Genomic DNA, 17,325 nt, shown 5'->3' with positions numbered 1-17,325 from the left:
AATCCATATCAATCTGAAAACGCAGCAAAACTATTCACGAATCTAGTGATACCTCTTGAATTAAGCATACAAGGATTCAAACTTTATTCCTCGGTGTACAAGCGTTTGTGGAAGCATAGTCGTGGGAATATGTCTCACTCGGAGAATGTTGGCCGGATCATGGTTCATAGTTTTCCTACAGCTTATTCAAAACAATTACGAGAATGGTCTTTCGGTGCGTTTACGAAGTCATTAGAAACATCTTACTCGGCATCATTAATATTTCGAATGTTTCTTTCTTTAAAGTAGGGAAATCTAGTAAAACCAATGGTTAGAAAGATTTGAATGTCAAGGAATACCCGCGTGGTGACTTGGATCTAGTACAATATCATAGCTTGTCGTTGATTGATAAAAGGAGTAATCGAACAGCCTTCACCCTACACAATGACAGAACAGTCGATACAGGCTTAAATACGTGTAGAAATCCCAAGCATCTTTTCAGGGATACCATGCACATTCGGGGCATCAAACTTGCTTCCTCGGAGTCCAGGTGTTCCCAGTGAAAATACAGCCTTGGGAATGGGTCTTACTTAAGGGAAGACTGTTTACATCATGAATAATAGCCTTGCCTCGTGTAGTAGATGAATACTACAACATGAATTGATGTCGAGGACACGACATATATAACACATATCATAACACAGGTCGTTGGAGAAGAAAACTGCCCAAACAAGACTCACACTAGAATTGCCGTGGAATGTTCAAGCCTGTATCATTACTATTCGAACGACACTTCACCTTAGACTCACATCATGTAGATACAGATCACCATTGATGCTGAGGTCAAGGACATGGCATCACAGCGCAGCTCTTAGGGGAAGGAGATTGCCAAACAAGACTCTTTTACTTCACCTAGTGAACTACCGAGGAATTTGTTTTGGCAACTCACCCGCCAAACAAGACTCTCTTCTTTGCACTAGAACTGTCGAGAAATGCTAAATCCAATTTCAACTATTCGAACGACACTACACCTCAGGCTCACATCATGTAGATACAGATTACCACTGTGCATTGATGCTGAGGTCGAGGACATGGCACCACGCCTGGTCTTTAGAGAGGCAAACTGCCAAACAAGACTCTTTTCCTCGCCCCAGAGAACTATCGAGGAATTTCCATCTTGTTTTAGCAACTCAACCCAACTACAGTACATCTCAGGCTTACCTTATGGAGATGCAGACGATTACAACTGTGTGTTGATGGAGGTCGAGGACATGGCATCACAACATTCGTCTTGCAGAAGAACCGCCAAACAAGGCTCACCTCTAGGAGTCTTCCAGGTTCTAGAGTGGTCCAGGAATGTACGGGCTTGTTTTTAGCAACCCAAAGGACCCTACACCCCCTGACGTGTGCGTTATCACTAGAAACCTATTTCAAACTACAAAGTATCTGGCCCAGACTATCAGACTGCCAGTCGAAGCCCCTACTGTATTCACAGGTCAGGGGAGTTTATCAGCAAAGCATGCTCAGTTACTGATAAGTTGCCGGTCTCTGGCATGTCTGACTCGATAAGAGGCTTTTAGCCTTGTCGTTGTACAGTGTACTACTCTAACCGTTCCACAAAGGGTACGGTCTACAGATATGTTTTGAATTCTACTCTATCAATCACTGGTTCAGTTTGATGTATACTGTTCCAGGGTGTATCACGAGGGCATGTCCGTCTCACTGACAAAATACCATAATCCCGCGGTAACGTCATGGTGAAGCATATATTTGATTAACCATGCAGATATAAACAGCGAATTCCATTTCATGATACATCATCCAATGTATGATAAAGACCCGCAAAAGTTGCTACAGTCTAATGCATGTAAAACCGATTTAAGTTTACCAAATAATTGAGTTATTCAATATGACATTACGATCATGTCCTGTACCTATATCTTCTTATGTAGGCCTAATACTATACAACAAATGTTATACGGCAAGATAATGTTATACTCTTCTTGAGCAGCATACTGTTATCAACATAATGTTATGGAATATTCTACATGGTGGTATTGTCTTTACTGATATCCATAAAGGTGATTAGTTTTATATAAGCAACAGTTTTTTGTCACGTATGTGAAAGTTGCCATACATTGTACCTGTTACAAAGTTCTATCTATTCCTCAAAGAGGCTTATACCTTTATCTTATTTATGATGGTGCAGTCCTTTTTTCAGTAACTTAGCTTAAGCCACACTGATTTCATTATATAAAATACATCCTCTGGGTAACCCAAAACTGATGCAGAAAGAAAAAGAAAAAAGAAGTTGGGTAAAAAGATTGCCTTCGATACTCTATCTATAAGTGGCCAGGAAGGTTGAAGAGTAGTAGATTGGTTTATTTGTTCGTTTCACAAGTACAGAGATAACACGAAATAAAGGCAGTCTTGCAGCCGAGGAGGCTGAATTATGCAACCTTGACTGAAGAAATGACTTAACTCACAGAACTTACTTAAAAACAAAACTTGTTAAAAAAAAGAAAATATAGAGCTGTTGATTTTCAATCAATCAAGCTCAACGATATTAATTAACATCATCATGGGAACTCATTACTGCCAAGTCATTTCTTACAACACCATGTACTATGCTTTTTGATCAGTCATTTGATTACACTGTAATCATATTAGCCTTTGCGGTTGAGTCTTGTATGTTGTGGTTGGCAAACCAACCGTGGGCCATCTTTAGAACATACACGAGAGATGTTGTATCAGATCAAAACACTACAAGCATCAACTGAAAGTTGGTTACAAGCCGACCTTCTTTGTAGCTTCTAAAGCTTCTTTGGGGATGTTGGCGAACCGACGCAATTAGTCATGTCTGATTCGGCGTAAGGTCTGCTCGTTCAAAAAGCTCTCCGGAGCTCCACGCGTGCTTCAGCCGGCAGATCAGCATACCTGAAGGTGACTGGTGGGTGGGCACTGCCGCTCGAGGGAAGTAGTTATAAAGGCACCACGGTGAGAACTCTTCTGGCGTTTGAGTCTGATACCCACGTTCCGATGTGAGACTTCAAGCAACCAGTAGGGTCTTATCCCACACAAAGAATAGCACCCACACAAACTTTCACATGCACGAGCGTTTGCAGTGTAAAATAATATTTACCAGCAGACACCCTTGACCTTGTCATGAATGATGCTTGGTACAACAAAACTGCAGTTTGCTGAAAACATGATTATTAGAACACATGCAGTCAGGTTCATTGTCATCAGAGGTTTCGTACAATATTCCCAGGACAGACCATATTTCTATTTGGAGGGTGCTACTACTGGTAAATAATATTTTAGATACCGAACATCGTCTCTTTGTGAGAGAAGTGAAGGAGAGCGTCTATATCAGAGAGGTTAAACCTTCTCTGGTACGGCCCAGGTTAACTGGTACGGCTGGCGATACCGACTTCCAGCAACCTTTGACCAATTGCTGACGTCACACGTACATAAAGTCCGGTGGAGGGCTGAGCGATTTACTGGTAGTTGAAAATTCCAGTGACTCCAATTTTTGAGTCGGTGTACAGTTTGAATTTTTCCATAACATTTTTCGATGGATAGCTTTAGTTTGTTACAGATGATATAAATCTGAAAGTAAATCTATGGTGGCGTCGTGTGTGACGTAAATGGTAGAGCGTCCTGCTCGTCCGTGCCCCAGACTTTGTGCCCTTGGTAAAGTCACTTTACACGACCTTCCTCACTTCACCCAGGTGTAGAAATGGGTACCTGACTTCGGTCGAGAAGGTAAAAGAACTTACCTTTACCTTCTGTTTAGCTATTTGAGAGTTAGTAGATGCAAACGGGGTAGTGTAAACGGGGTCATGGACGAATTTTCCATTGAGGCTGCAGTCATACAGTAAGTTGATTGATACATTCACTGAAGGGGCCACATGTCTCACTAGTGGGAAAATGTCCCAATTGAGTAGTTTGCACGCGTGGGGCCTTGTCTGTGCTGTGTATGTGGCACTATTGATATAAGTTACGATCTTGAGAAATAGAACAAAATCCGGAAGTAATCTGTACTGAAATATACACCGAGCTTATATTGCGATCCTCTTAAGCAGATTTAGCGGAAATTTGAAGACTAGTGGAGCTGACATGTACACGATTGTTCCGAAAAATAGTTTTACATCTACAGGTTAAAATGCATTACGGCTTGATATCAGATAATCAATTAGTCACTCGGCCAATTAACTCCACCAATTTTTCTCTAATCACCATATACCATATCATTTAAATTCAAATCAATTCCAATTTGCATGGAGACATTTGTCTATCTGGCATCAATGTTGTTTACCCTTATCTTGCAAACACAGTAACATTTGAAAAGTACATTTGCATGATGTGAATATGGTGCGACCTACTGCATATTCAAAAGAAATGTTAATATAAGTTTAAACAGCCATGGCAAAATGATACATTCACTTGAATATTCACCTTCATTTAAATTTGTTTCTTTATGTGTGTCTTTGTTTGCTTGATTGTTTCTTGTTTGTAAACAGCATAACTCAAGAAGTTGTGGATGCATCTTTACGATTTTTGGAATGTTAGTTGGAGTTGGCAAGATGATGAAACTGTGAGATTTCGGGCTCCTGGTGGCTTTCCGGCCGTCGTACTGCAGCAGAATTTGTGGCTTTGATATCTCGTTTTCATGGACATGCTAAGGTCGCAATCTTTTAGTGATAGATAGCTATTGGCACAGAAAGTAATAAAGTGGTGTAGGTTTGAGCCCCTTGTAGTTTTCTTTGAAACTACATCAGGTATTTTACTCAAGCCATCATGAAGTGGTACTGAGTGCTATAGACATGCAAATTTCTATGTGATACTCTCACGCATGCCATTTGAGTAATAGCCTACGTGAGGTGAAGTGACCAATATAAACAGCTTGACATTCAGCTGTTGTCGTAGTCCATTCAAAATTCACAGAAGATTTACCGTAAACACACTTTATTATGGGTCTCTTTTCAGCGATTCGGGGCGTTTCTATAATACCGTCGCCATGGATTACCGCAGATATATTGCATTTGCGACAAAACGCCCTTTGACGGTGTTGCATGCAATAAATTTACAATACCTCGTTCTGTATGTTATTGTCAGATTTTGAACAAAGATAATTTGGCTGTTGAATTACTGTAATTCGTCCAGAGTACAATATTGAACTCCTAAGCAGCTTCGGCGATAGCAAATGGTAGTAAACCTTATATTCTGCGCGGAAAACTACATACCGTATGTTGAGTAGGAAGAATGGTAAGAACAGTCAGTCTACCACATCCATGTGACAAAGTGTTGTCGCTATTGGCAGTGTACCCTACATCAACACTAATTTTCTCTGCACGTTTGAATGAACAATAATGCCTCGCGCTACACAAATTGGAACGTTTGGAAGACTGATTTTCCTCTTTCTGACACGCAGTACTCATTTTTCATAATATGTGTCAAAGGGATATCGGTGTGCCTGTCAACGGCAAGCCTCCTTGAGATAGTCCCTTGGCGGCCTCGGTGAAGTCGACCGCGATGAGGCAGCATGGAAAGGTGGCGTTCAAAGCTATCATTCCTCTGGAATGGGTTCCGCATGGTGTGTTTAGTACTACAGGGGTTTCCAACTTGTGATACCCACGAGACTTGTAAGGTTACAATGTCACATTCGCATCCCATATGAGCAACTGCTATTTGCAAGAGGTAGAAACCAAGGTCTAGGGAGAGGTATTGAAGGCACCTGAGGCATAGGCAATATACCAGTGGGATGCCTAGCAGAGTGCCTATTATCGAGCATAAGGGCATTACATGTGTCGCAAGTGGGTGTAGTTATTGGGGTAATGCTAGACCTTTCCTAGTTCCTGTGTAGAAGGGCAGATCCCATGCTGATTAATTCTGATTCATTCCAATTATCGAACGATAACGGTACGCGTAACGCCGTATGACTAATGGACAGTGTGAGCGTGTGGTCGTTCAGCACAAAGGTGTTATGAGAAATATATGCAGGGGTAGGTATTCTGTGCAATGTTTACCATAGCCTTCCGGGTGAGGTCCTTGACGGTTCCGAATGGGCCATCTGATGGCAGATGATCCATGGCTGCGGCCTGTTTCTTTACGTCGTTTCGCTCGTTTAGAAACGTCGTTCAATTGGGACATTTTCCCACTAGTGAGACACCCTTCGGTGAATGTATCAATCAATTTACTGTATGACTACAGCCTCAATGCGTTAATGGGAATTTCGTCCATGAACCGTTTTACCGGCGCGGGGACACTACCATATCTGCTAACTCTCCAAATATATAGAAATTCGGATCGTTCAGTGTAATATAACCAGCTGCTGCCGCGCCGCGTGCCTGCGAAGCTGGTGTGTTACGCCGAACGGCGGTTATACCGGCTATATAGATACAGATACAGATACAGAAATATCCTTCTTGATTCCTTTCAAGACAGCACTTGAAGATTCTTTTACATTCAGACGTTTTCTAAAGTACGTTTCCTTCACCTTTGAGAGCACTTTGAAAGCTAAGCATCACTGAAACCACGTGTTGTCTGTTGACACTCTCTTTTCATGATCTTTATGTCACCTGATAGCTGCGCTACAGATTCAGTTTTATCACTGTCTGTTGCGTTCCCCTTCAAACGGCCACTGTGAGGACGTGAACCACCTCTATCTGACCATAACACATTCATCAAATCTATATCATCTTGTTCGTCCCTGACCTCTTCCTGTGTAACAGGCCATTTTACCGACAACTCTAACGGTGTGTATTGGGGATATCCAGTACTTCATAAAACTGCCCCTGGCCCAACCAATATGCAATTTTACCGACACCTCTAGCTCTAACGATGTATCAAGGATATGCAGTACGTCAAAAAACTGCCCCAGGTCCAACTAATATACAAACCACGCAACAGTATGTAGTCTGCATTCTTTACTACCCATTGTCATCTTTGTGGAGTTGATTTGTGGCTTACAATGTATATTTTTTTATGTATAATTAGAATGTGTTATAACATATGGGAAATAGTATTTCAATTTGCTTGCGGTCTTCCTCAACGACCTGAAGTCGTTCCGGTTGCCACATCCTGTCAGCCAGATTCACGGTCGACCTTTACTCCACTAACCTTCAATCTGTGTCACGCTTTCAGCACTGATGCGATCGAAACACCCCAAATTACGAGACATAGTATTTCGCGTGGTCGTTGAGCGATAATCTCTCGCCAAGGTCGGCATATTATCAGCGCAATAAGCCATTTCCTGGTCATTAGGGGACACCAACTGGTAGATTAAATTGCCCGGATTGCTGCTGATGACCTCTAGGGTCGGAAGTAAAAGTAGGCGCGTTCCTGTGGCAATATGTATTCATGGCTTTGGTAATGGTACAAATTACTAACCCCTGCGGCAAAGACTAAGAAGCAGATAGAAAGTCTAATCGACCCGCCCCAATAGTAAGTTTCTCAGTCTGCGCACACAGTCGACTCTGGTCTGAGAGTCAGGAGGTTATTGGGTAGACAGAGTTAGGGCAGATTGGTTAGGTTTTCTCCGGTAGGGAAATACATTATTGTTTTTGTTGGTATGTTCTTTTTCTTACCTCTTTCGTCAGTAACCAATCATATATATATATATATATATATATATATATAATACACACACACACACACACACACACACACATACATATATATATATATATATATATATATATTCGGTCAATATTGATCATGGTAAAATCCTAATTGATATCAGCCCTACAGCGTCGACTGTGGCTAAACAGTCCTATACGATAATGCAATTTTGTGATATCGGGTTGTTATGGCAAGGGTTTATCGTAAGCGATATTTGTAATATTGAAGTTGAGGGACCCTTGTCAGCGACATGTAAGTAAAAGCTAGCGGACGCGAGACCGAGAGGTCACAGGTATTCCTGGCGTTCCTAGCTAGATGTTATGTCCTTGGGAAAGACACGTTACATGATGGCTTGGGAAACACTTTACACGTTTTTCCAAACAGCCCACCCAGGTCTAAAAATTGGTACCTGACTTTGATTGTAGAGGTTAAAGGTAGCGGAAAGAAAAGGTTGAGCTCCTCGCCTTCCAAAGTGAATAGCAACCCACTGTCTCTACGGCCTCAAATTGCAATGGGGCTTTTTACGACATCACATAACACCGTAGTAATGCTCTTGTCGAGAAAGGAAGCGCATCTGAACACTCCGATGTGATACATTTATGACGCTAAACCTCCCAAACCGCGGCGAATACTTAAAGTTCATCCTCCTAACTCCCTTTGACAAAGTGGTCGCTTTAGGAAGAAACCATTTAGACAAGTCGGTTAGGCTCATTGCACTTTGTTGAACCACCAAGAGGACCACTTAAAACACTAACTGGAACAGTGAAAGCTTGGCGTACATTTATCATATGCTCGGTCAGGCCATGCTGTCTTCCTTGTATGACTCTTATGATCTCCATTTAGTCAGTTTTACTTTGTTAAACCGCTCGTTTCAGCACAGGTCATTTGAACTGTGCTGAGAGAGATTTGCAGGGAATTTACCTGAACGTCATCGTGTTACCTGGCGTAACGGTGACAGGTGTTTGACCCAGAACCAACAAGTCCTGGTTTCCAGTCCCCTGACATGCCCCGGATATTGTGCCCTTGCGAAAGGGCACTGAGTTTATTGAGCTCAAATCACATGACGCAGTGGCACTCACCCCACCCATGTATAGAAATGGGTACATGAAGTATTTTTTGGAGGGGAGGAGGCAAGAGTTAAAGGAGAGGGCTACGCTCCAACTTCCATCCAATGTCGTGACCTAGACGCCATAGAAATAAATGAGACATAATAGAAATTACCAGGAAGCCTGATGCACAAATCAATAATTGCAGACAGACAAACCTGTTGTTACGGCGACAGTGGCACTCCTACCAAGGGTTTGGACACGCTCGGAAAGTCTACTAGATTCTTCTAGCGCCTACATGCAGCTTCTAGTGCGCTCCCACCAACGTTAACCACGTAATAGCTCCCACGTTAGGCCGTTGACCGTCGTCCTCTGGTTGTAAATGTATCGTTTTCCTGGAAGAATTTCCATTCAACTAAGTCCATAGGCGGAGGATAAACGGGACAAGCTTGCCAAAGTGTCTTTTTCGCCTCATAGCTATGAACATACTGTTCCCCAGATAAGAGACACGTATATTACCACACAGGGATTTGCCCCACTGGTAGATTATAGAGAATTGCCCATGACCAATGGGAATCTCTGACCACGTTGGTATAATTTTCATTGAAAGTAATTTTCTTGCAAAGCGAAAGGTCAGCCTGTGTATTTTGCCAGTAAAGCATGAGAAGTTACAGGTAAAGGTTACGTCCGGTGAGAAGCTGCCTGTCACTCACTACAATTCTTCATGGTCACATTTCAACAATATCCTCCACATTTGCCATTTGGTACCTCGACGCTTACCACAGTATTAACCACATGGGATAAGGGTAGCCGCAGGGAAACTAGATAACAGCAATTTTGATGCGTATACTTTTCAAACCCAATTTGTAGCTGTCAAATCGTATGCACGGGTATTCTGCAACAGCTCTCTTCCCGCCAGGTAGTCATCCCCTCAGAACTGTCAATTTGTCAATGTCTCATTGCAGATCCCAAAAGAGTTCGCAGCATCACCGTACTACGCAGAAGATAAACACAAGTAGGAATGTATGCTTAATTATCCATTGGTAATGTTCAAAATTGTGAAAGGCTGTTCACTGGAGATAATGTGTGAAATGAGCGGAAAATGAGTTTCCTCGCCCACAGAAGGGTAATAAATAGTCACTGCACCAACACGGAGCTCTGAAACTGGCCTTCCTTGCCTTAGGGAATGATATACGGGACAAGTTAAAGCAACTTTACGTTAAACGCGGAAATTCTACAGCAATTTACGGCAAAATAATCCGTACATACCTCGTAAGAAGCTTTTACTAGTCTCATTCGTCTCGTAGAGAATCGCTGATAGAAATCGCGACTATTCTTCTCGGTGGCTGTGTAGTATTTTGAAACCAGATAAATGTATAATTTACAAAAAAAGAAATACGTCTTGCCTCCAGGAGCTGTTGGACAAAAAGCTCCGCGGAGATCGACCATCGTTAAGAGATAAACCCCTACTTTGCTACCATTTCTTAGGAAGATGGATAGATTTGTGCGCAGCTGAGACGATAAGAAAGTCAACGGGATAATACGTCTTGGCTGAGACACTATTGTTATGAACACTATGTGTGAGGTACATAGTTGTTGCTTTTTGTGTTCTTGCCGTATGTCATTGTATGCACAACGTATGCACATTGTAATAAAAATGGCTATCGTGTCACTAGACTTGTGATAAGGGCACATCAATCTAGTTTGCTGGCTCTCGGATGAAAACATATGCTTAACTGAAAAAAAAACACAATGAACACAAAGCATGAGGAGAGGATCGGTAGCAAGTTTATGTTTTGTTGCACTCAAATTTATGGAGTGAATACAGTGATATTCAAGTTCTTCTCAATGCTTTGGGATATCTGCTTATCTGCATTTAGCGTAAACAATGCCAGAGAACCAAATGTGGCCTTAGTATTGAATACGATTTCGCGTGGCAATCAGGTCACTCACTGAGAGATGAAATTTGTGGCAATATGCTAATAATGATGATGATGATAACTATGAAGCTTTATACCAAACAAGTACTATCTACCAATCAATAGCTTTTAAAGGAAGATGGAGATATCAATGGTCGCAAGGGTGTTTTATCTTAGATTTAGTACCAGACAATCACTGCAGAACGATGACTTTGACTTTATTTAAATTGCAACATGACAATACAGTCTGCTTCACCAGGCAGCAAGATGCTGATGTCGTGCAGCATACTGCAGAACTAGAGGCTAGCTTATAAAGACTTAAAACATTTTCAGCTATTTCAAAAGTTTGTAACTTTGTACTTGAGGGGTGAATGGTGGGTAGATATACCTATTTGGGATCGTTTCATGAAGGATGGCTCAGTTTCCAGGTGGCAAGTTTGTTTATGATGAATCTGAGATGTCAAAGCGTGCTCAAACTTGAATGTACCAAGTGACAAGTCACGAGTCAGCCACCTAACTGAAGCGTGAATGACCGAGGTTACACATCGCCTCCAGTACAGGCATATTCATGTCACTTCATCATTGACATTTTCCAAAAAAAGGTACCTACAGGAGAATCTATTATATTGACCTTGAATATGACAGAACGTTCTGCAAGACTAGTCACCAGGCTTTGTTATGTCCGCAGGGTTTAAAGGTGTAACATCATCTTGAATCTTCCAATTGTACAATATCGAAGATACATAATGATCATGAATAGCTAACAGTCACATACATACAGAACTGACAGGGAATAGAAGAGACCAAATACCCCTGGCCATATCACTGACACTTAACGTTGAAACGGCTTTGGCTAACCAATGACTGGAATACTTGTTGAACAAGTAACAGATGCCATGGATACTATTGGTAAGAGGGGGTAAGGTTGAAGCAAATTTCACATCCCGTTAAATGCTTTTAGTGGCTATCATTTTGTTAGTGGCAGATGTTATCACACCATTAGCAAGAAACTTTGCAAAGCGCCTACAAATGACAAACCCAGCCAATGATTCCTTCCTTTGATACCCATCGTTGTGGATGGAGGAGACGGTTTTAAGGAGCTCTAGAAACCAGAAGCTGCACAGAGTTCTTTCATGATATAATTTTTCTATACCTGAGTGTAACAACTAGACTGAGCCGGCGAATTGTAATGGTCATGATTTACTCTTAAATTCTGCGATGTTATCCATTCAGAGAGCATCTACAGAATCTGATCATGAATGGGTAGCAACCAATTCGTAACGTGTAATACGTATAAGGCAACGTGAATGATACAATCAAATGCCTGAATGGCGTGCTTTTCAGATGAATGAACAAAACTTTTACAAACTTCCTACTCAGTAGCCAGTCATTTGCTTTAGAATGAGCGGCTTGCTGATAACGTGTGAAATACGGCGTCTGATATGTAAGAGTCGATCGTAAAAAATGTGTCAAAATTACCTCCTTGAATCTAATACGCATGCCGTGGATATAGAATATAAGTAACATATAGTTGCAAATCAATCAAAGCAACAAATGAGCCCTTGTAGCTATAGAATGTGTTGGTTGAGCGACCCTACGCCCACCAAAATTGTATTCAGACACGCAACCCTTGATTCATAATTGATATATGGTTTAAGGCGTTATTTAGTATGATTTAAGAGATAAAGTGTCAGTATCTTGAATCTGCCAATTGTACAACATTACATCTGCAAAATTCTTTGAACGATCTGTGATATCTTTGGTTGCTCAGTTGTCGCAGCACACGTCTAGTGGAGAGGGTGTGTATGTGACTGTTGCCAGTTTAACAGTTTAACGAACTGTAATTTACAGAATGATGTCGGTATAAACACAGGAGGTAATTCATTATCAGGACAGTGTGCACGGATTTCATTTTGTTGTGTTCTGTCCAAATATCATCTGGTGGCAGGTAAGCTTCAACAACGCATCGGGTCCATCAATCAACTTGAAGTTTCATCTGGTATGCGTATCAAGGGATTGCCACATTAGCAACTGATGATGGAGGACAATGTTGTCGAGAACGCTTACAGACCAATTTGAAAGATTATGACGCAGACATAATGAAGTGAGCTATGCCTCGGAGTGGGCACAGAAATCAATCATTGACTCCAGATGTTTGAGCAAAGTTCACTGTCCTGTGTGATGAAACGCCGGGCCGCAGGACGAGAGATCGTCGATGCTTTGCAATGTTTAATCGATTTCACATTTCCTTCAACAACCACAGCATAGCCTTGTCACAAAAGAACCAGTGATTTGTGTCACAAATGCAAAACATCCCCACAGGACTTTCATCGCGTGCATAACACTATAGCCGATTCTCAGGGGCATAGGGTCTTATACTAGGTATGTTTATCATTACGTATGATCAGTATCTCGATATTGCATTGAATTATTGTACTTAGTATTGTAATAATTAAATGGTTGTAGTTTTTTTATACACAGACAACGACGTCATATTTCCTACCCTGCTTTTATTAGTGAGCAAATTGTTTCAATATCTATTCCTTATCCCTCGAATATGATTTTTCCCATTTACTATATGAATGCGTCTACGAGACAATAGGTTTGAACTCTGATAGGATGATGGGTGTCAATAAAAATTCTTCATTTTGTTTGGTAAGATTTTATTGCAATGTTGCCTCTCATTGTTAATAAAAAGATGCCGTGGTATTTCCCTGTAATTTCTTATTTCACGCTTCATCATGATTTATATAGATTTTGTGAGCCATCGGGGGCTGAGCAGAACTGTTGCATGTTACCGTAAAGTGTGTAAATGTTTGTGGCTAATTCTTTTAATTTTTTTGTTGGGATAATGTAACAGCCTTTAAGAGTGCTAAACACACAGAAAACGTATGTTTCTAAATAATCCGGGGCACCTTTCATACGCACATTCCCTTGCCCTACAACTGTGAAAGAAACAGACATGGATTTTCGACGGGAATAAAAATCACAGCTACTTTCTTTTGATTGATGATTGTTTTGTTCAAGCAACCACTAGGGACTGTTAGCTACTCGTAGGTAAAAAGTGACTGGTAATGGTCACTCCTATCAAACTGTCAGAATGTGTTAGCGGCAGAAGATGGAGTGCCGTGTGCGGGCGATTCAACTGAAGACGTAGATATCCATAGAAAAATAATAGTATAATGCGTTGCGAAAACTTGCACTTAAATGCCTAATCGTCATCCGCGTTATTTATCAAAGTCAGTGCAACAAAAAGCGTATCTATTGTGTGCTTTCAATCATACACATAAAAGCATTTAACATGCCACCGAGAGTCACGCATTTCCTAACAGCTCCAGTGTCAGTCTGAAATCTAAAGATGCAATATGGCCCTTAATCAAGAAAACAAAGTTGTCATAGAAGTTTCAAATTGACAGATCGACGATACGCATAAGATGATACTTCATACTGCTCTGCAAAGCAGTAAATACCAGAAAACAATTCATGCTTATAGATATGCACATAATCCATCGGAACCGGGACAATGCTGTTCCTCTTTAAAATCAATTGTCGCAGAGTGTCAAATCACCATCATCTATAATAATCATCTATAACATTCCCAAATGAAAACGGAAGTGACTGTCTTTCTTTTTTAGTAGTTTATTGAGTCTCGTCCATATTCATAGAAAACAACAGAACGACCAGGATAGTTGCATTTAATATGTCGAATAGTCACCTTTTAATTTATATTGATCATGTATTATAATCCAAATCTGAATGTACATTTACTGCTGTCTAAATTAGTGAGAAGAAGTTGAACCTGTCCATACTAGTATGCATTAGTCATTGTGGATGTAGTAAGCTATACTACAATATATACATTACTGTAATTGTACTTCATGATCTGTAGGTAGCTTTCAAGTGCATAAACGTGCAAAAAAAGACATTCTATTCATTTATTTCAAAGCAACCCTGTCCCTTCAGTGGTACTTGGATACTTTGCATGTGAAATAATCAACTTTGTGTGTTTGTCCATGCTAGCTATAGACATCCACTCGGATACAAGCCCTCCTCCCAGACATTCCGAATGCTCCGATGGCGACGGCCATCCTGCGATTCACCTAACCAGACTCAGACGTCACTTCAGACAGCTCAACCCCTACCTACTCCAACACCATTGTATGAGTAGCCCGGAGTCAAATGCGGGCATTCAGTCACTTATCAAATACATGTAAACCAATCAAAAAGATTATACGAGACTACTGAGCACTACCTGTTGGATTGTGAACTATATAACAACTAACGTTGAACTGTGAACTATATAATAGTGATCAAAGGACACAAATGTTGCTTTCCATGTCTTGTTTCCACCTTAAAGACATAATGCACTGGAGAAGTATTCCATATAGAATGGTCAATCACTACATGGTTGAGATATGCTGATGATACAATGGTTTGGAAAACTTTCGGCTTGTATCAATGTCATGTTACCGCATGCTTACGCTGCACAGAACACTGAAACATGCACCCTTGTGTGTGTAGACTCACAGATGTATTGTACTGATTTTGTTTTTATCATATAAAGGGACCTCTTCGCATCATGCAAGTTCATTACTTTTGTGCCATAGTTTCCTATGAAAAATGACCTGTGCGTCATTACCTACTCCGTCGGTGTTTTTTTCACGTTAACCTTTTTTTGTCATGATCATCAAGGGAACATTGACTATCTATCTTTTCTCTCTCGGAAGTAGTGGCCATGGTGTATTTGAATGTTTTCTGTTCCCTGTATGCGTACTAACACCATACTCAATTACTTACGTCATGAATGCCAATTAATGCCGAACAAAATTCTCCTCATCCTCGCTTTCAACGAAGAAGATCTCACGGTGCTTGTTGTTTTGTTTTTTCGTAACGTAACATTCAACTGTTTCTGAACTCATCTAAACGAGAAACGAATTGCTCTGTACATGATCTTTTGGATGTGTTCTTGAAATAACTGTAACTGGGCCATGCTATGATCATATTTCCAAACCGGATCCCGGTATGTTTGTGTAAATTAAAAATAGGTGCAAAGAAAGAAATGTACACATGTAATACTGACGAATAATTTTACGATTGGTATGTTTTGTTTTATTTTGGATCATACATTTCGCTCCCACAAACTGGAAACGTTGAACTATCCCGTTTGGAATATGGCATTACCCTGACCCTGGTATTACCCTACCAATCAGAATCCATCTTTACTCATTAAACGCGGCATTAAAGGTGGTACGCCAGGACAGATTACGTCTCAGATGAGATCACGCCGCGCGACGCCAACTCTCCCGGCGTTGAGGAAATGATTAAACGTGACAGGCGCTTCCCCCATCGGAGTGATACCGTATCCATGTGATTGGCTAATGTAATCAGTCTAATTAACTCTCTGTAAAACCAGAATGTTGCGTGCGTTATCATCGCGTAATGCTATCCAGGGCTTTACAGGTCGCACAAGATGTTGGGAGCTTTGCCAGATATCAGAGATGAGTGCACAAGGAGGCTTCATTTGAAGAAAAAAAACGTAATCTTCTTAAGAGCTCATCTTGGGTGACGTACAAATCGGGTTAACTCCTCATTTGATACTGAGAATTAAGTTACATATATGTAATTTAAAGGACAACAGGGACAGACTATCGCCATCATGTACGGCTTGTGTTTGACAACATGCCAAATTTACGAGCCTTTCGGTGCAGCACGCAACCTCCTGGGTACATGTACGTACTTAAGGTCGCCCATGTAGGGTAGAACGTCTATTTCAATCTTCTCTTGGTGAATGTGACAGTACATGGAGACAGACAGTTTGTATGACAATCTTACAAATCGTGGACAAAGGGGAAAACGTGGAAATTCCCTCAACATGAACTCTCGGAATTCAAACAGGAAAATTCCATAAACCGAAGGAAACGCATACAAAATGCGGCTCGGCCTTTCTGTCTGAAATTTTCCCCCTCATAGGAACATTGATACTATATGACATTTCAAAAAAGAATGTTCACGATTTAACCAAATATTTCTGTGTATTGTTACTCCTGTGACAGCTAAAAGAGCTTTACTTAATAAACTTATAAACCAACCATTGTCTTTTCTCGTCTATCATAATAGATCTAGATGTAACAACAATATACCGTAGCTAGTCCAATTTCAGGAAGCAAAGAAGACTAGATACGAATGGGACGGTCGTATAAGGAAGTCATAGACGTACCTTGAGCCTGTGTCTGTTGTCAGTGCGAAGTGTAGAAGTCTAGTCGCACGTTCTGCGTTCGCGGATGACTGATCCACGATCACTTCCAGCGTTCTCACAGCAAGCGGCCGCTTGTGCTGGCTTCCTGCGAACTTACGATTAGCCAACAGGCAGTAAAGAAGCGATCACTCAACTGCCCAGCTGTCTCTGGCGGCGGGGTGGAGTGGGTAAAGGTGTTGTGGTGGGATGGAAGTGCCCCGAAGCAACTGTTTCCTAAAACGCGAAAGGTCAGCTCAAGAATAAGCCGTGTCAAGAGAAACACCCAGGCTTACACTGGCGCGCGATGGAACAGCGCCTCAAACGGCAGGGGCTGTGTATGGGGAAGTCACGGCGTTGCAGTCTGCCAGCTCCAAAGGCTGGGCGCTTTTAAGTAATTAAGTTATAACGACGGGCCGTTCCAAGTTATTTCTAGCTGGCTGGTACAGAAGTATTGTATTGTATGTCCAAGTCAGCTTGTCCTGTTACGAGGTATGTTTGACTTTACAATTAAAAAATACCT

At 41.3% G+C, this 17,325-nt stretch overlaps 1 protein-coding gene across 2 annotated transcripts in view; it reads right to left on the bottom strand.

Annotated features, from left to right (window-relative positions):
* LOC118425718 (potassium voltage-gated channel protein Shal-like) overlaps window positions 1-17,116 on the bottom strand; it is a 28,122-nt gene extending 11,006 nt beyond the window's left edge. The window contains exon 1 of one of the 2 annotated variants that reach the window (XM_035834765.1): window positions 16,788-17,116. The gene's annotated coding sequence lies outside the window, so the exon portion shown is untranslated. Of the gene's footprint in view, window positions 1-1,200; window positions 1,461-16,787 lie in introns of those variants that run through there. The other variant, XM_035834767.1, reaches the window with a different exon arrangement.
* Between the last annotated feature and the right edge of the window lie 209 nt (window positions 17,117-17,325).

The sequence above is a fragment of the Branchiostoma floridae genome, chromosome 11 (genome assembly GCF_000003815.2).
Source record: "Branchiostoma floridae strain S238N-H82 chromosome 11, Bfl_VNyyK, whole genome shotgun sequence".
Lineage (NCBI taxonomy): Eukaryota > Metazoa > Chordata > Leptocardii > Amphioxiformes > Branchiostomatidae > Branchiostoma > Branchiostoma floridae.
Note: the sequence above shows the minus strand (reverse complement) of the source record. Positions and strands in the feature narration are given on the sequence as shown.